Source organism: Amblyomma americanum, chromosome 3, assembly GCF_052857255.1.
Source record: "Amblyomma americanum isolate KBUSLIRL-KWMA chromosome 3, ASM5285725v1, whole genome shotgun sequence".
In the NCBI taxonomy this organism is placed as follows: Eukaryota; Metazoa; Arthropoda; class Arachnida; order Ixodida; family Ixodidae; genus Amblyomma; species Amblyomma americanum.
Window position 1 is genome coordinate 50,650,552 of NC_135499.1, and position 20,284 is coordinate 50,670,835.

General features: G+C 44.1%; 1 protein-coding gene across 18 annotated transcripts in view; it reads right to left on the minus strand.

The window, feature by feature from the left end:
* The window catches only part of LOC144124579 (coiled-coil domain-containing protein AGAP005037), a 489,877-nt gene that overhangs the window by 287,893 nt on the left and 181,700 nt on the right, over positions 1 to 20,284 (minus strand). The window lies entirely within an intron of this gene.

The window sequence follows — 20,284 nt, forward strand, 5'->3', positions numbered from 1 at the left end:
GCCTGAAACAGTGGCGTAGGCAGAAGTTTTGTTCGAAAAGGGGAGGGGGGGGGGGGGGGGGTCACGTTAGCGCGACCTCCTCCTTGTAGACTTTGTCGTGGGATCAAATACATTAATAATAACTGGTCAAATGTTTGGGGGAATCCCCCAAGGTGGAGTAGATTTGTAATAAGGGAGTAATTACTCATTGCCATCTACCCGACCGCAGCCATACGGCTACAAAGGAAAGCTACACAGCTTTCTCAGAAACATCGCAGTTAAAGAAAAATTCGTCCTGGTCCGAGGTGGATGCGCTTGGGTGGATGTCTATGAGTAATTACTCCCTTATTATTATTAATAACTTCACTGTTATTGCCAGTTCCATTTTTATTAGATGCTGCAAAAGAATTTTTGAACGCTACCCACTGTCGAGACAAATTATGTATTTTTTCATTAAAGAATATATTCGTACGTCTCAAAAATTTTGGCGAAATAACTGATGTGAGCACTTCCGTGTTTTTGTCCATTTAATGTCTAAAGAAAATATCACACGAACTTTAGACCTGCACCAGTTCGAAACAAACAGATCAGTGCATGCCGCTGATATGAAAAACATGAAAGCGATGAAATGAAGAAGCTAAGAAAAAATGTTTTAACGAATCTTTGTCATTCAGGAACCTTGTGTACATTTCTCTACATATGCAACGGCCAGGGAAAAACTCAGTGACGATGTCCTTCGTTCCAATGTATTGCTCAGGAGCAGCCGTCACCGGTCGAGGATTGCAATTAATTGCACCGAAATTATAGTCGCAACAGAGAGCACATGTAAAAAGCAGGAGCTCTGGAAAATATACATTAGACATGCGAAGAAACAATGGAGTATTACGAATGCGAAGGTACTGATTGATAAAGCGCAAAAAGCATCACTGGAAACAAAGTTGACTGCATGTATGCACAAAACCTTGCAACAAGTTATTTAAATATGCGCATAAGTCGCCAATAAATCTACATATCTAAGCAAAAGTCACTGCATATAAAGCATCAAGCAAGGCAAATAAGCATGTTGCGCAATCACAGACAGTAAACCTTACGCATAGAAGGACAGACGCTACAGGGATGATCAAAACTAATGTATGATCGCAGAAATCGTGATATGTACTTGGGCCATGCTGCGGTCGCCACAGCACCATATGGGTAGAATAATAGAGGAAGAATGAAAAAATCAATATGAAAATGTGTATTTTAGCTGCCTGCACAGCCACAACAATTGCTCTGCGCCCAAAATTAAAGAAGGGTATTGATTGGTTAAAAAGCGAACTAAAAGCTTTCAGGTAGATTTTTAATCTACCTGAAAGAAAAGCACAAACGCAAAACACAGATGATGTGCAAGTTGAACTACCCAATATCCGAGCGTGTTTGTTGGGAAACGCCGCGTAGGCCGTGTTTTCGTTGAGCAAGGTCGGTCAAAACTGGTTATTGATGTCATCGTAATTTTCTTTTTCGCATGATAACTTCGATCATGACGCTAACCGTTACAATAAACGGCAAAAAATCGTGCGGTTTTAAACGCTAATTAACAGCCATACGCTTTCATAATTACGCGTTTATGGACCCGAAGGCACAGAGCTTTCTACCTGCATTGATTTTTGCTGCTTCGACATCTAAAGGATAAAATTTATAGGAGCTTTATACCCATGAAATTTCGGAGTCGAAGTCCATGCACTCCGTAGATTACGTGGCCGCCGTGAGATAGAGCGACGAGCCTGCTCCCCACCGAAACGCCCTTTAAACTTCGTGCTCGGATCGGGCTCCCCGTGTATAAGCATGCGACTCCAGGTGCATGGGCGTTGCCACGAAATCCAGCCCGGGTTTGGAATGTTCGCGCCGAAATGTCTTTTGGACAAAATATAGAATGATTTCCGGTGCCGGTGGTTGTTTTATTCAGCAGCGCATGAAAGTGCGAAAAAAACTCGGGGACGGGGGTCTGAAGCCCCATAATTCCCCCCCACCCCCCACCCTGGCGCTACGCCCTGGTCTGAAACAATGCTTCGTGCGATAAATATAAGGCATCTCATGAAAATTGGCATCGCAGTTTCTGAGAATGAAATATGCTGCGAAATGTACAGGCGTGATGTAATATTGTACGCTCCGTCGATTCAGGAGGCAGCGTGCCCATGAAAATGCAATTAGTATGCGAAAAAATTTGTCACCTCTGGCCACTGGCTCTGCCAGAAACACGGAGTAAGATCCTTCGTATATTCGTGCACATTTCCACCGACTAACCAATCTTTGTTTCTCAATTAAAGCGAAAACGAAATTGATTTCGTACACTGAAATACGGATTAAAAGAGAGACAAGCAAGAATTGAACTTGTCCTGTTTTAGAGAAATAGCGCCTTGCGATGATAATGAGATATACTTTCACGGAAACGGCAGCTCCACAAAACGAGAAAAAAGAGCGATAAAATAAATACAGGTGTCACCAGACTCGACCCTTTTGACAAGTACACACTGGGGTAGATTCGCGTGCGATTTCTTGTCTCACAGAAAACAAAGAGAAATATTACGAGCTCTTTTTCATTGTTATTATTAATGCACTTTCCGCATAGTGAAGACGAGAACAAAAAAGTAAACGTTAAGGACAAAACGAAATAAAAACAACCTACGACATTCGGCGTCGCGTCCATCGTCACGAGTCTGGAGAGGCACGCAAAAAATAATTTCTGATGAGGTCTTCCTTCGCTGCCTGACGACCAACAGAGCTACGAAAGGCCCAACTGTCGGCATATATCGAGAACGAAAATGTGATGCAGTTATTCTGAGTTCCCTTTTAAACTGACACAAAATGCGCAGTCTTGGTAAAAAGTTTTCGGACCGCCTCGTTTCCTTTCCGTAGTGGGCAGGGCATTACAACACAGTGAAGCTTTAAATCTCTGTGGCTCAAATAGAACTCTAGTCTCCCCCCTTTAAATGCCTTTTGACTCTTAGATGTGCCTTGAAATTGCCAGTGTACATCTGAAGAGTGAGCCACGCAGCCTGAAGACTTTTTTTCCACGGCTGCTCGCATGCCAGACAGAGTAGCCGGGCGGGAGCTTTTCATCAATCAAGGTGGGGCATCTTTTACAGCTGCTTTAACTCACACTAACACCTCTGGATGGTACCCGCGCAAGCAATAGGAAGGTGAGCGGGAACAGATACAATGAATAATTAGCGAGGGAACTTAAGGAACTTAAGTGGCAATAATGCAGTTTCAGTTTAGTTTCAGTCTATGGGTGTCTAACGTCCCGAAGCGACTCAGGCTATGAGGGGCGCCGTAGTGAAGGGCTCCGGAAATTTCGACCACCTGGGGCTCTTTAACGTGCACTGACATCGCACAGCACACGGGCCTCTAGCATTTCGCCTCCATCGAAGTTCGACCGCCGCGGCCGGGATTGAACCCGCGTCTTTCGGGTCAGCAGCCGAGCACCACAGTCACTGAGCCACTGTGGCGGGTGGCAGTAATGCGGAACCATTGCAATTATATTCCAATTATCTTTTAATTCGATTCTATACCTTTGTAGTTGGTGCAGTTATTAGTACTAGTAATGACTGTTAGTGGCTAAAATTTCGCGTTTTTCCGCCTTTGAGGACGTCATACAGTTTCGACCAATCTTGAGCTTTGCAGTGTCGCCACTTTTGGGCGACGCGAGATTTTCGTGTCAATGAGCCATGTAATGTTTTGCATTAAGTAACTAAAAAAAAAGAAGTAGTGGAAGCCTACATGAAAGAAGAACGGCGCCTCATACTGAGTGCTCAGAACGACAGGGGGTGAAAGGAACAAATCTCGTTTTGCGTGGCGAGACATTTTGTGCACGTTCGCGCCATTACGGCTACAGCCATGGAGCAGCGTATCGGGAATCAAAGCACCACCACAAAAGCCCCCCCCGTTGGGGCGCTAAGAGAATGAGCCGCCAAAACGAATGGCGCCAATGGCTGGGAATCGGATCGTCAATTAGACGCTCGCGCCCGTTCCGCTTCTCGCAGAGGACCGCCGTCGACAGGGCCTACATATTTCTTTCGACGGGGTTCAAATGAAATTACCTGTCCCCGACACACCATCGGCAATGGTCCCAGTTTCATACAGGACAGAACAACCGGGCAGGCATGGAAACATCACTTCTTTTCAAAGCCGGTTCGGTCGTTTTTTCATTGAGTGGCGACTGCGACGCTTAAACCGGCGAGAACGCGGTGCACTTAGCAAGTTACCGAAAATCGATTGGCAGCCAGTTATTGCTCCCTGGCAGGATAATGAAGTGAAAGTCAACACCTTCTTCACGGACAAAACAGTAACACAGACAGGAGCTGCAACGGTTTTAAAAAAAAAAAAGGCCTCAGGCATTTGTATACATCTTGCAGCACTGTTGTGGTGCTTTAGATAAAATGTGATCGCTATGTTCAATCTTTCTTTATTTCTTCCTTTCCTTCTTTTTTCCTTCTTTATTTATTTCTTTATTTCCTTCTTTTTGCTGCTATTCGTTCTTTGGATGCAGCGTTCTTATGGTAGCAGGTCGGAAATGAAGCAGCTAAAGCCGAATCATAATGAGATACGATTAGAGTAAGTCCTGAACAGCCAAAGCGGATGCTGGGCGCGTAGTTAAAGGCTGCAGTTGGATTTCGATCAGATGGCGTTGTTTCACTATAGAAGCGATACAGATAATACAGGCAGTCTATCCCCCCCCCCCACGGGAAAGTTCGTAACATAGAAGGGTTGGAACCTGCAACGCGGACGGATAGGGCGACGAAATATTGAACAGTCGTTAACACACAAAAAGGGTCTTGGCGTGGGCCGAAACCCATTCACAGAGCAACTTTCTCACGTTTGCGGTTGATTTCATGTTAACTAAAATTTACATTAATTTCTACAGGGACAGGCTGCAGCTACATCGTTCACTGAAAGCTGTAAGCGGCAATACCGGCCAAGTCGTCATTGTTGTAGGTACGAATTGCGCACAAAAGACACACACAGGAAAAGCACGAGGGAGACTGAAAGAGCGCAAACTATCAACTGGTGTTTATTAGATTCAGTGCCGCTTTTATAGGCAGTGTGCCCACGTGCCTGCGAAGAGGGTAAGGAGAGGAAAAGAAGGCAAATCAACCCTGCGCGACAATCCATCAAAACCGCTCCAAAAAATTCTTTTCCGCGTTGTACAATGAAACGGAGGTGTCACTCACACAGTTATCACCTCTTGCCTTGATGTGGTATGCCTCTAGAAGTTCACGGGAAACTTTGTCATTACTCCTGCCCAGAATTCTGATATTATTTAGCAGTGGCTCACAACCCGTGCATGCAATGCAATGAGCAGGCAAATTTGCTCCTTCTCTATTCCTAATTGAACGCTGATGCTCCCCTGCGCGTTCATTCACGCAGCGTCCTGTCTGGCCCACATACACGCCACCACACTTGAGCGGGATGAGATACACAACGCCCGTGGCGCATTTTACAAATTGTGCCGCATGCTTTATCACGCATGTTCTTTGTCGAGCGCCTTCCGCGCTGATCCTTGGGCACAACCCAGCTAGCTTGCGTGGCGCCGAAAACACCACCGGGACGCCATGCCTATTAGCCACTTTTTTATATTGTGGGCCACCTTGTGCATATACGGGACGACCGTAGTCTTTCTTCGCGGCAATCGCTCCTCTTTGTTGGCGCGGTTTCCTTTTTTTACCTTCCGAAGAAGGTTCTCGGCCACAGCTGAGATGACCTCGCAGGGCAAGCCGGCTGAAAGCAGCCTGTTTATCTGGTTATGAAAGCTGGTGTGCATTGCATGCGGGCATGACTTCGTCAGAGATGATTCCAGGCACTAGCTGACTATGGCTCTCTTAACTATCTTCGAGTGGGCAGAATCATAGGGAAGAAGCCCTTTCTGCGCTCTCGGTGCGTAATGCCAGCAGAAGTGATGCAATCCAATCTCTAGGTTGAGATCTAAAAATTGCAACGAACCATGGTTCGGAAGTTCGTGCGTAAAATTCAAACCCTTCCCATAACGTTTAAAAAGAGTTAAAATGCTATCCACTGAATGAGTGGGGGTCAAGTTTTTTGTTTAGATAAAACAATTAGAAAATCGTCAACGTATCTAAATGCTTTAAGTACACCCTGGTTACTAAACACCTGATTCAAGGATCGGTCAATAGCGGCTAAAAAAATATTGCGAAGGTTCGGTGCAACGCAGGATCCAATGCAAATGCCTTGTCATTGAATGTAAAAGTCATCGTTAAAAGAAATAAAAGAGGCTTGCAAATAAAATTCTAGCAAGGAAATAGAGCTGTCTGCTGGCACACCGGCTGAGTTTCGAAAACTTACTTCACCATTCCTTTCAATACATTCTCTGCCGGCAACAAACATATCATCATGAGGCACGGAATAAAACAAATCCTCCACATCTACAGAGAATGCATAGCCTATAGGGGCGTTGGATTTCAAAAAGCGCACAACATCACCGGAGGTCTTTGTGGCAAATGGGTCCTCAACTTGTAACCCGCTCAGATGCTTGTGCAAATACTGGCTTATTAGGAACTGCCACGAACCCTTCTCACTAACAATTGCTCTGAACGGCACTGTGTCCTTGTGGGTCTTTGCGGTGAAGAAAACCGATAACGCTCTCTTCCTGCAATTTGTTATCGATCTTGACAGCTTAGTTAAATCAAGATCACTGCACAGAGCCGCGGCCCTGCTCTTGATTCTTGTTGCACTGGGTTTCATGCGTACAAAGTTCTTAGCGATCGCTTGGCCAGCCTTTTCGTTGAAAGCTTCTTCTCGTAAAACGACGAACCCTCCAGTCTTGTCAGCCTGTAGCAACCGCAGGTTGTTTTTCCTGAAGAAAGAGACAACACTTCTGGTCGGGTCTTTGGTGCGTTTAGTGTTAACAGTTCTTGCCAGAGCTTCTACTCCTTCCAGGAGGCACCTTTCACGATCTTCTTGTTCAACCTTGCTTGAAACACGCCGGTTAAGTGCTAGCAGGTCGTGAGCTGAGACCGTAGGCTCGTAGCTGTACTTTGGACCCTTGCTGAGTATACATGTAACTTCTTCAGGTAACGCTACGTCTCCCAGGACTTGAAGGTCGTCATTATTTACAAGACTGAGGCGGGAGCAATGAGGCAGTCGGCCAAGCCATATCTGTAAGAGTTAGGTTTCAAGGCGGAGAGAGTTGAATGAACGAAAGGGAATGAGAGTTAACTCGGATCCCGCACACAGTGAGGCGCAGCAGGCCTTTTATCGAACGCGAATGCAGAGTTACCACCCTAGTCATGGAGTGGCTTGGCTTGTAATGCCTTTGACTGTAAGACAACATTCAGTCACTTTCATGCGATAGGTCCATGGCGACGAAGACGACCAATTACGAAGCAGAAGCACTCCCTGATTGCTAAATAGAAAACTACCTTAGAATCAAAAATTGTAATTTCGAACACAGCAAGTCAATGCCGTCTGAAGTATTTCGATCATACGATGTAGACTTAAGCTTTTTTTTTTTGCTAGAAACTAAGCTGAAATGCAATCTCCTTTGCTTTCCGATTATTATCGCGCGGCTAGTGTTTCTTAAATGAAATCTAAACTTGGTCTGACTAATCTCTCAGTTCGTAGAAATATTTCACGCCTCAGCCTTTTCCACAGCATATGATGAGACACTAAAACATGAATTTTTTTCTTGAATACTATCATACGTATCTTCACGTGTTGATCATCCGCATAAAGTTGCCATCCCTGCTTATGAAACGAATGTGCTTTTTAATTCCTTCTTACCGAAGAATAGCAATGAGCGGAACCACCTGCATTGAAGACGCGTCATCCTTGAAGCCACTTATCACCAAGTGTGTCATCGAACAAGCGTGAGCATTCATGATATTCATGATTCATGATATGTACTTTTTATTGTCTTTTTTTCTTCACCAACCCCCTCTATAACGGCCTAGCGCCCTGAGAGTATTGTAATAAATAAATAAATAAATAAATAAATAATTAACTAAATAAATAAATAAATCTATTTGAAGTCGTGCAGCAGCTGCTTTCGACACACAGCTCCATGTCTTGCGCGTCACAACGAGCTGCAGACACGCGCAAAGAGGTTGAGAGTGAGAGCGGGGCTCGCCCTGAAGGCGAAATCTCGCCTAGCAGGTGGCATGACGCAACCTCGAACAATGCACGTGGACCAAGGTGAAAGGCTGGCGTCAGCCGACGATGTTACGTCAACGTCACTTCAGACGGTTGAAGCTCAAGGTCGTCCTCGCGCAGCCTTGAAACCGCGTCCTGTTACCCATCTCCACTTTACAGCAGACCACTAACAACGCAAGCTTGATAGCCAGGAGTCGAAAGTGAGCGGTACCTTTCTGGGGCCCCTGCTGTGCATCTGAAGACAACCTAATGCAATGTAGAGCCCTGAGGCGCCTGGAGAAACCGACCTACCGCGCATGTTTTTTTAACAACCTGCAGACCACCAGGCGCAGCGAGGACGCTTTCCCGCATAGCACTCGAGTCTCTGGGCCTCCCGCGTAGTGTAATTGCACCAAAGAAAGCAAATACGGCGGTCGGCAGCGGCAGCCTGGCGTTGCGTCATTGGCCAGCTTTGCGGAAGGCGAAACGAGAGCCAGGCTAACCGCGTTGTTCTCCCTAACAGAGCCCAAGGAGGAGGTGAGCGAGGCCCAGTAGCCGCGGTGAGCATCGCACGAAGGCGACGGACGAAGCACGGCGAGCATGTCACGCAGGCTGGGAGAAGGAACGGATGCGATGGTGATCCCAGTGCAGCTTTCTGACTCCATCCCTGGTTTGACGCGCAGGGAGAGAGAACAGTAGGAGACACAGGGGAAGCATGCGGAGAACGATGATGGAAGGGAAAAGAAAAAGAGGAAGTGAGCTAAGAAGAAAGAAAGTAAGAACAAGGAAGGAAGGAATGAAGTAACGAAGGCTGTAACTGAGAAAGAAGAAAGAAAAAAGATAAATGAAAACGATGGAAGGAGAAAGAAAGTAATAAGGCAACAAGGAAGGAGTAACAATAAATGAGAAGGAAAGACAGAAGGAAATAAAGGAAGAAAGAAATAAAGAAGGAAGGAAGGAAGGAAAGAAAGAAAGGAAGAAAGAAAGAAAGGAAGGAATAAACAAACAAACAAACAAAGAAAGGAATGAAGAAAGAAAGAACCAAAGATAACGCGTGCGCGGCATAACAACGAATTTGCCAAATATATGCATTAACTTTGGGAACACGTGTTCATAACGTATGTTGCCGAGTTAGTTCGTGCTGCATGCTTTATTCGAACATGACGCAACACAGACGTGACAATGAACGAGACGACGAACTCAGACGGTTGTCCTCGTCATGTCGTTCATTGTCTCGCCTGTGCTGCGCCTCGCTTTAAGCACGGCCTCAATGGCCACTTTTCACAAGCGCCAGCAATTCCTCCCGTGGCCTTTCTAGTCAGGAAGCGAGTCTCGTGGGAGCAAGTCTGATGCTATTCACAGCGTGCCCATAAAATGCAAGAAACGCGATAAACCTTACGCTGCGGCACCGAATGCATAGGGGACGGGCGCTGGCGATAAAAAGCGCAGTCGCACCACAAGACGCTGACTCGCTTCCAGAGGCAACGACGTGACTCCTCTGTTGCTTAAGAGCAGAGACTGAACTTCCTGGTAGGTGCGCCCGTGACAAAGCTGCTACTGCTGAGACCGGTTTGTGCAAAGCGCCTGCTTAGTCCGAAGCCTCGTCGAATGGATTATATGCGGGGAAGGGTTGTGTTGCTCTGCTTCGGCCACCGGCGGCTGTTTTAATGCGAAAGCACTATGTGTCCCTTTAGTACAACAGCAGGCGTCCGCCGTCTGTGACACGAAATCCGGATGATGCCAGAACGCCGATGCACGACGTGGCAACACATGAAAGTGAACATGTGTAGACATGAATGATGAAACGTAACGTATTATGATCCATGAAAGTCATGACTCGCAGTCATTGTCATCACTCTTAGTCACTGTGCAAAAAGAATTGACTCAACAAGTAACGCAGTGTAAGGTGTATAGAGTTTGCACAAAGCACGCATAGTCATGCCTCGTAGTGATTGCTATGACTTGTACTCATTCTGCCCATATACTGTAGCATGACCCAGCACTTGAATGCTTTCGCACTCTCACATGTAAGCAGTGTAAAGTGTCTCTGCCGAATTTTTTCAAACAAGAAAATTCCATCAAGTTTTCGTTCTGAGTAAAGATCGATTATGTGGCTCTTTCTGGCTATGTTGATGTTTTTCCAGACAGCAAAACTGCATTGTTTGCTGAGAAAGTTGAGTTCAAAAATCCCGCCACCCGATCTAAACTAGTGACCAAGGTGACCCCGAGATGACCGTTTCAATGGGAATGACGGTGTAACCAGGCCTCAGAGATTCACAAATAACAACTGTGTTGGCGTCACTGGAGTTTGCGTGCGAAAAAGGATACCTGTTGGGGATACCTGAGTTCTATTTCTCGACATCTGCTTTTAAATACTGCATTTTCGTTGAAAGTACGGCATCTTTGTCATTGTAACGCTGTAATCAACCGATCCAACAGGACCAATTGAAATTCCTTCTTAATGTATCGTTAACCGTGATGTTTTACAAGGAAAAGCTCAAATTTAGGCTATTATAGGCCCATTATGTAGAGGAGGGCACAAGTAATTTCTGATGGCCTGGATTTGCTACGGGCGTTTTCGCATTCCACCTAAATGTCAGCCTCGCCGCTGTTCATCCCGGGTCGAACCCGTGACCTCGAGTTGAGTGACAGAGCCCCGTACAGTCGCTTATCCAGAGCAACTGTTGTTCTGGCTGCCTCAGGGGTACATTAGAGAAGGGTGACACATAAAAATGCGCCGACCAGGTGCACGTCGGGCTCATTGTCGGACGGGCTGTTAAAATACCAAGCTTTCTTTTTTTCTAGAAGTGAATGCTCGAAAAACCAAACAAGCTTTGTACGTCGTTCAAGTTAGCAAAACACTCAGGAGAGGCATATGTCAAAAATAATCCGCAGCGTCACGAAAGAAAGAAAAAAAAAAAGCAGAAAGTGAGCAAACGCAATATACACCAGTCGTTCCCTATACATTGCATCACTTTCATTTGGTCCAGGGCCCGCGAATTTCAAGCACTGTTTTCCCAATTACCTTTTTTTTCAGTTTTATGTATGCTTGAAGCATACATACCGTGCAGACAATGTCCGACTGCAGCTCTAGTATGAACGTGCTGTGCAGAACAACGCCGAAAAGGCAGAAAAATGAATCGAAAAGCCAATGGTAACAGAAAGGTCACTATTCTGCGCTTCTTGACAATATATTACAAAATGTAATATATATATATATATATATATATATATATATATATATATATATATATATATATATATATATATATATATATATATATATATATATATATATATATATATATATATATATATATATATAATATTATAAAAGCGACCGCTACTCGGCACTGCAAGCCGCTTCGATAAACACGCGAGTTCTCAACGTCTCAAACTTATGTCTTCGTTACAATATCGGTCCTTTAATGGCCTAGACGTCACTTATCGCCTCCTTACACCTGAGAGCTCGATGCCTTAGCCAATCACAATAACCGCCGTAGGAGGTACTGTCTCGGTGGTGTGCTGTACGCCGTCTAAATCACAAGCGAAGACATACGTGGACCAAGAACACATTTCTCCAGAACATCAGATTTCAATTTTCGCGGAGCGACAATCCTGCCTTCAAAAGTGTCCGATCCAGAAATGCTTACGTTAGACACACTGCGCAATGTTTACGCAGAATCTTTCCTTCGCTGGGCTGAGTTGTTTTTGTTCATCCCGAGGCAGCATTGCGGAATGTTCCACATCGCTCTTTGTAGATTGGTTGGAGTTCCAAATGCGTAGGTGACGGCTGCGTAACGAGAACATACCCGTCTGTTATCTTACGCCATCTTGGCTAAATCTGCAGTTCCCACTGCACCGATACTTCCAGTGCAAAAGCGAATGTTGCGGAACTTTCGCCGAAAATACTCGGAAAATGATTCTACTAAAGCGTTCGAAACCAGAAATCAGCGGCTGCATTTGATTCAAAGGGGGTGCGAGCTTCTTCGCGGTTAACTTGGTCTGACACGAGGCCAGCGACATTTGCTGTTTTCGGTAGCAAGAAAATGCGCCCAGTTTAATCTACGCTCATTTGAACCCCCTCTCTTAGTAGATGCATCCAGAATACAGGCTTAATGTTGGAAAGAATGGCCAACGGCGCCGATAAAGATATCAAGGCGGCGAAATAGAGAAATTGAAGAAAAAATATTTTATTTCCGCAGCTATCTCATGGGCTTTAGACACGCCTCGGCTTTTTCAGGATTACTATATTCAAATTGTGCTTTATACTAAAACAAAAGGAATTGGATTTCTATCGTAATCTTACTTCTGCACTGGAGGGACCCTGAAATCTTGCGTTTGCTTCTAACGTGTAAATATTATAAAGAAAATCATTTCTGCTGCCACGTTCTGCATTTCATGAAATGAGCGCGAGAACGAGGAAGACCCCCCCCCCCCTCCCTCCCCCCTCAAGAAAAAAAAAATATCTTCGGGGATCTCTCCTTAATCGCAGTTGAGCCTTCCTCCGCTATGTGGCGCTAGCTGTCTCCATCGTGAGTCAGTAGCCAGCCGGATATCGTCGTGGAAAGTTCTGCAGCCTTGTGACGCCAGTTTTTGCGAACGCTTTTAAACACTTCTTCTGAAGTCGTGATGTCTGGCAGTACCGAACACCGAGTCTGCTTTAATTTTTTTTTCCCCTTAAAAAAAATATGACGGCCGCACAAGCACGTGAAATGCTTCAAAGTACTTATAGGAAAGAAGCACTGAGCCGCACGCAAGTTTTGGAATGATTTGCACGATTCAAAAGAGGAGGAATGATCTTTGAGTGTCATCATCCTTCTGAGTGGCCCTAAACAAGCCGCACCGACGGAAATTTCGAGGAAAATCGACAAGTCTTGTCAGTGCACTTTTGACGGGATTTTAGATGCAACAGGGGCGAGCTGGAGCTCCTGTCAGTGGATTGCGACCGTTTATTCGAACTGGAGACGCGTTGCCGCGAAGTAATTGACGTTCCCGACTGCGCCCAGAGGACAAAAATAAATAAATAAAGCGCGGCGTGTTTTTACATTGGGCCAAGATTTGGAAAGCCAAATTGGAAAGGATTTCTCTCGAAAGTCATCACGGGCGACGAATGTTGGTGCTGTGGTTGCGATCCTGAGAGCAAACAAGCTTCTTGCCATTGGAAGGCGGGCAATGCACCAAGACCAAAAAAAAAAAAAAGAAGCAAGGCAAGCGAGGTGAAATATGAAAAAAAAAAATTCTCATCCTGGCTGTTTTTTTATGCGAGAGGAATCGCGGTCCGGGATTCGTTCCTCCTGGACAGATGGCGGAGAAGAAATTTTATTTGGAGGTTTGCAGGCGACATGTGAAGAAAGTGCCCGGAATTGTGGAGATGCGGTGGTTGGTGTTTCCTCTTCGTCACGACGATGCCCCGGCTCACACAGCTTAGTCTGTGGCCCACTATCTGTCTTCCCTGTTGTGGACTTATGTTAATCCCCCCCCCCCCCCCCCCCGTCCCCATTCACCTGACTTCGCCCTGTGCGATTTCTTTCTGTTCCTTGAAACGAAAAAATCCCTCAAAGGAAAGAGGTTTGGCAGTGTGGATGTGGTGAAAACATCGTAATTATCAATAACAAACACAAAAAGAAACACGGCCATCATTATCAAGTTATAGACGAAGTGGCGTAAAATGTCATCCTAGGGAACGAATATTCGGAAAATTCTTGCCCCAGTCCGTGCGTAAGAACGATGCAAGCGCGTGACGCGTGACCGGAATTCGTTGTAAGCGGGAACTCGAACCGATCTCGTGGCTGGAACAAATGCTTCGGGCTTCACACTCAGGCGTTATGAAGCCAGCTGCTTCTCAAACACGCATCGTGGGCACTCATCTGTGTGGTGGAAAGGAGGTTGCTTTTACGCGATGCGAGCATGCACGTGACGTCACGACGGTACGGGTTGTAAGCGGAGCGGTTCGAGCGCTAGAGCGGTGGCAGCGCACAGAGTGTATTACCACCAAATGTTATAGATACTAACTCATGAATGATAAGCAGAGACCTCATTGCTGCGAAGTGTTTCAGTGCGTTAGCACTAGGGCTTTCACTCCGGCGAAAAGTCGTTGTTTGTGTGGTGCCTGCTTCTGGCAGGTGTCAACTTTCCCTACATTGTAACGTAGTCCGTTTGCCTGTCTGGTCGCTCCGCGACCTTCCTGGAGGAGCTGGGTGCCACCATCATGGATGGTAGCCGGGCCTCCTAGGTGACGTGACATTGTGAGTTCACCACAACCTGCCCACCGGATTGTGAACAAACTGCCCACCGGGGCAGGTGGCAGTTCAATTAATGATTAGTCGCGAGACATTCCTCGGGGAGAGCAACCTGGGTCTCACAAGCCACACCAATGGCAGCACCTGCCATCCCAGGGCAGTGGCGCATCGCTTAAACGCTGCATCTCTGCACCAGGAGTGGTATGAGGTATCTCCGGGGGATTTATGAATGTAGAGAATAACGGGTTCTACTGCAGTGCAAGTATAATACCATATGAGATATCAGTGAAATCAACCAAAACCATAGAAAGAAAAGATAAACAATGTATAACCACGGGCAATTAACCGTGGTAGGTCACGATAATTCATGATTAGTATCCCAAGCTAAATGCCCTTGATTTTTTATTCGCAGTAAGTTGACTATTTATTATTCTCAGAAAATAAAGACCAGCATTATAACTTAGAATGACGACTGTAAGCGACCTGTGCTCGGTTGGGTAAGCATTTAGCAAAGCCACAGTTTCCGCCCTCGCCGTTAGGTGACGTTCTACGTCCCACTCGCGGTATTACAGGACGAGCTACGTCTGCCGCTATGGACGAGGGTGGCGCTGGTGAACACTCTCAAGGTTCGCTTACACGCAAAACATAAATACCCACGAGAGCAGCAGATTGGACCGCCGTCGACGTAGCTCAGTTGGTAAGAGCACAGGACGCGATATTCGGAGGTCCTGGGTTCGGATCCCACCGGCGGCATGGTTGTTTTTTCTGCTGCTTTATAAGTAATTTTCTTTAAACCAATTCATTGCCATTACAAATTAAAAAAAAAGTTAGAAACAATCTCCTTGCACCTTGGTTTCGGTGACTGTTCGCTTCCTTAATATATATATATATATATATATATATATATATATATATATATATATATATATATATATATATATATATATATATATATATATATATATATATATATATATATATATATATATATATATATATCGTATAGATATACCAGAAGAAAATTACAAAAAGCTAGAAGACGTCAGTCATGAAGTTTCCAGCATACAAACCAAAAGTGAGGAACCTTCTGAGATAGTCAGCACTTTTCAAACACGAATAGACGATCATGACGACAGGTCTCGACGTAACAACTTAACATTCTGCGGCATTCCAGATTCTTATGAGACATGGCAAGAGACAGAAGTGAAACTAACTTCTGCTCTCCACAAATGTCTAACTGATCCCCTTCTCCCTGATGCATTCGAACGAGTGCATCGCTTGGGAGTTTTCAGGCCGAATAAATGCCGCCCCGTCATAGGTAAATTTTTAAATTGGAAAACAAAAGACGCCATTCTCGCTACAGGTAACAGTCTGAAGGACACTAAAATCACGCTTACTGAAGACTTTTAAGCTGCAACAAGAGTCGGTCGTTAAAAGGTTGTTGAATTTGCTAAAAGCCAACCCGGCGCCCCTACGCACAAATTGCGCTGAAAAAAGTTGCATATTAGTGACAGCTGCTACATGTATGACTCGGCCAAGGACGCTATCGTGAACGTTGCGACACGCAGGGCAGGCTCTGGTTCCCCCGCTGCTAATTGCGAGCCCAGCACATCCTAGGCACCCATCTAAAGCCTTTGTCTCAGTTCTTTTCACTAACATCAGAAGTGTTCTTAACAAATGTAACTCGTTGTCATCAGCTATCAACACGCACTCTGAAAAAATTATTGCTCTAACAGAAACCTGGCTAACCGCGCATGTCCGTGATCCTGGTATCTTTCTGACGCTCATCGTTTTGCATTCTTTCCTTGTGATCGTGGAACACGGAGGAGTGCTGCTGGCTATTTCAAACGATGTCACTTCATCGTGTTCAGACTGTCTTAGAAGTGGTATGGGCAGCATTAACGTTTAATCGCCAAAAAGCCACAATAGGAGTCTGCTATCGCCCGCCATCTTACTCCCCCACCTTCTGCAATGAACTTTACGATGTCATTAATTCTGACACTACACGTTTTCCCGCATCTCCGATATTTCTACTAGGTGATCTTAATTTTACTAACATCACTTGGAGCTCCGACATGCCCAATTCGGGTCTCCAGCAAGTGAATTTTCGTATGTAGGCTCAGTTTTTTCATTACAGCAATTGTGCACGCAAGCGACAAGACTATCATATATATATTCCATTTATTTCCATCAAAGATGGGGGAGGCGAGGCAAAAAGCTGCGATAGCAGCTTGACAAGTCCTCGTCCCCTACAAAGCAGCAGCAGTACACGCCGACAACCCGACATATCTTTCATCGAAGAAAAACATAATAATACATAATAAAGTACAGAATGCACTACTCGTACATGAAAAACATAATAATACATAATAAAGTATGGGATGTACTGCTCGTACAAAAAGTGAATACAAGTTTCTAAGTGGGAGGAATATTAGATACTAATATCTAAGAAAAGTGTAATGGTAAAAATGAGCGCACAAATGTAATACAGCAACATAAAGGCGACATTGTTTGATAGTTCATAACAAAGAAAGCATTCACAAATGTATGCATTCATGACAACTGAATTAGGCAAAGCTTAAGTATAAGTAAAAAATATATAGGACACACAAAGGTAACATTACAGGAATAAATATTTCAGTTCATGTGGCTTAAGATCAAGAATATGAATGTTATCCTTTAGGTATGTGTTTAATATATTAGGAATTCGATATTTTAGTGTCTGAAATCCATAATTAGTCCGGAAGGAATGCACTTTCCAAAACTCGAGATTGCGTGTGGGGTAGCGTGATGGACCTTTTATGGCTAATTCGGCAAACCTTATTAAACTATTGCATTTAGCTTTCTTTTCCCTGATAAGCCCAAGGCACAGGTGATAATTGTACATGTTTTCAAAACGTATTATGCCAAGGTTTTGCATTACAGAGTATATATCACAATCGTATTGAGAGCGTGTAATAATTCTAAGAACCCTTCGCTGTAATATACTCAACTTGTTTATGTTAGTTAGGGTAGTAGTACCCCAGACCAGACTACAATATTGTAAATGAGAGACAAACAAGGAATTATATAGGAGTAACAAAATATTTTTAGGGAGGAAATCTCTATGTCTGTACAAAATGCCGTTAATCGAGGCGAGCTTACTTGAGATGTAATCGACGTGTCTGTCCCAGGACATATGTTCCGTGAAGATCACTCCCAACGTTTTAAATTCACTCACTATTTCTATCTCCGTATTATTTAAACTAAGCGTTAAATTAGGTGGAATCTGTCGTGTCTTAGGACGGAAAACAATCGCTTTTGTTTTAGGAATGCTGATTACCAAGCCATTTTCCTGTGCCCAAGCAGCTACCTTAGCGAGTACAGAGTTGGCTATCATAAACAATTCAGTGCTGTCATCGGAAGAAAAGAATATGCTAGTATCATCGGCGTAAATTACAAACTTAGCTCGATCATCAAGACTGTCAATATCATTTAAGTATAGATTAAACAAAAGGGGGCCAAGAATACTCCCTTGAGGAACTCCAGTGTGAGTTTGTATTAAATGTGAAGGGTGACCATTGACCTCAACAAATTGACAACGATGAGAGAGGTATGATTTAATTAATTCCCATGCATTTCCGCGAATGCCATAAGATTCCAACTTTTCGAGGAGTAAGGTTCTGTTCAGGTAATCAAAAGCTTTAGTGAAATCAATGAACACACCCAACACAAGTTTTTTTGCTTCGATATTATGTAAAATATACTCCTTTTGATCAAGTAGAGCTAATTGGGTAGACCGATGTTTCCGAAACCCGTACTGTGCGCTCGACAATGCGTCTAATGTATCTAAAAAGGAAACGAGGCGAACCAGAAGAAGTTTTTCTAATCCTTTAGAGAACGCTGGCAGAATTGATATGGGACGGTAATTGCCGAGGTCATTGTGATCTCCTTTTTTATAAATTGGTTTCACTTTCGCTACTTGAAGCTGTTTCGGGAAGGTACCTGTAGTAAAACTCAGATTGAAAATGTGCGTTAGTACAGGTGCTATACAATCAATAACGTATTTTATTGGCTCGATTTGCATACCTTGAGTGTCACAGCTGCGTGAATTCTTGAGATTCAAGAATATAGAAGAAATTTCTTCGTCTGAAGTAGGTTTAAGAAATAGGCTGTGTGGGCAAGGAGGATTATTAGAGAGCTTTGTATGTCTAGATAGCTGAGGGGTTGGGAGGCTAGCGAAGTGATCATTAAATGCGTCGGCTAGGGAAGCCCCATTAACTATTATTCCATTTATCAAAAGTTCTTCCACTGGGCTAGTTCTTTGTGAGCGGCACAGAACTTCATTTAGTTTCCTCCATGTTGATTTGCTATTATTTTTAACTGCACTAAAAGACTTTTCTAGGTAATGTGCTTTAGCTTTCTTAATATCTTTATTTAGCTTATTCCGATACTTCTTGAATTCTCTCAGGAGGATAATATCTTTGGTCTGAATGAACCTGTGGAACATGTCGTTCTTTATTTTTATTCTTGCCATTAGATCGCCATTAATCCATGGCTTTCTTATTTTTCTGGATAAATTAATAGTAACAAAAGGAAAACAAGATATATAAATGTCAGTGAACTTTTGAATGAAACAATCATAAGCAGAATTTACATCCGAGCTGTTAAAAACATCTGACCAGTCAACTCTCATGACATCCCTGCGAAATGCTTCCAGCTGGTTGGGCAAAATCCGTTGGAACGTAACTTTACGCTGTGCTAATTTTTCTTTATCTGGAGATTTGACACATAGAATAATCGGCAGGTGGTCGCTAATATCGTAAGCTAAGACACCAGATTTAAGCTCATTCGACTGGTAATTAGTTAGAAAAATATCAATTAGTGTAGATGACTGTAACGTGACTCTTGTTGGCAAACTGATCGTATTTCTAATATAATACATTTCTAGCATTAGCTTAAAGTGTTTAACAGGACTAGACGAGTCAAGCAAGTTTATGTTAAAATCTCCTCCGCAAACGAGACTTAGGTCGTTGTCATTTGTGTATGAAAAAAGGGACTCCAGGAAGTTGAAGAATGTGTCAAGGTTGCCTGCTGGTGGGCGATATATCGTAACAAAAAGTTTACGGTGCGAGAGAACAGACAAAACTTCAAATTCGCTTGAAGAACGTGTATATACAGGTAGTCTTTCATACTTTATATCCTTTCTTATTAACATCATAACACCACCTCCTCGGCCGTACTCTCGATTGAGAGTACAAGAGTCATACTCGGGCAAGCAAAAAGGGTAATCTGCAGTGTCATACCATGTTTCTGTTAACATGAGTACATCAAACTGAACATTTATTTGACTCAAGAGGGATTCTAGAGAAGTGCTCTTATTTCTGGCGGACTGCAAATTTGCATGAAACACCTTGAAAGACGATTTAAAATCAGAACCAATGAACTTGATTGCCTCATTGGGCAAAATGTAACTGTGACGAGCCATAGTGCATAAGCGAAGAAACTAGAATACATCGCTAATGGGCCTTTTACTCCGTGGCAGATTCTATCATATGCAGGTCATTCTGAGACTTGATACGCAAAGCGCTGTCCCCCTCTTTCCGCCGGACGTAGATTTTTGCATTACGGTGCCAAACAAACTTGAAGTTGTGGTCTTTTGCCCATTTTTTGTTGCCATGAGTAGTTCCCTGCACTGTTTGGTTATGTTTTCTTGAAGATAGACAGCAGTTTCAGCATCACGAAGAACCTTTCGTTTTTCAAACCAGACGTCTCTTGTTTCTTGCCGAGCAAAGCGGACTATGATGCCTGGAATCTTATCGGGTTTCGTCGGGAGGCGGTGAATAGCAAGTAGGTCATCTTTATCAAGTGCTGGTACCTTTAGCGTGTTCGCCACATCGTTTACTTTTTGCAATAAATTTTCTTGGTCCGTTTGTTCGATCCCATGGAATTCGAGATTT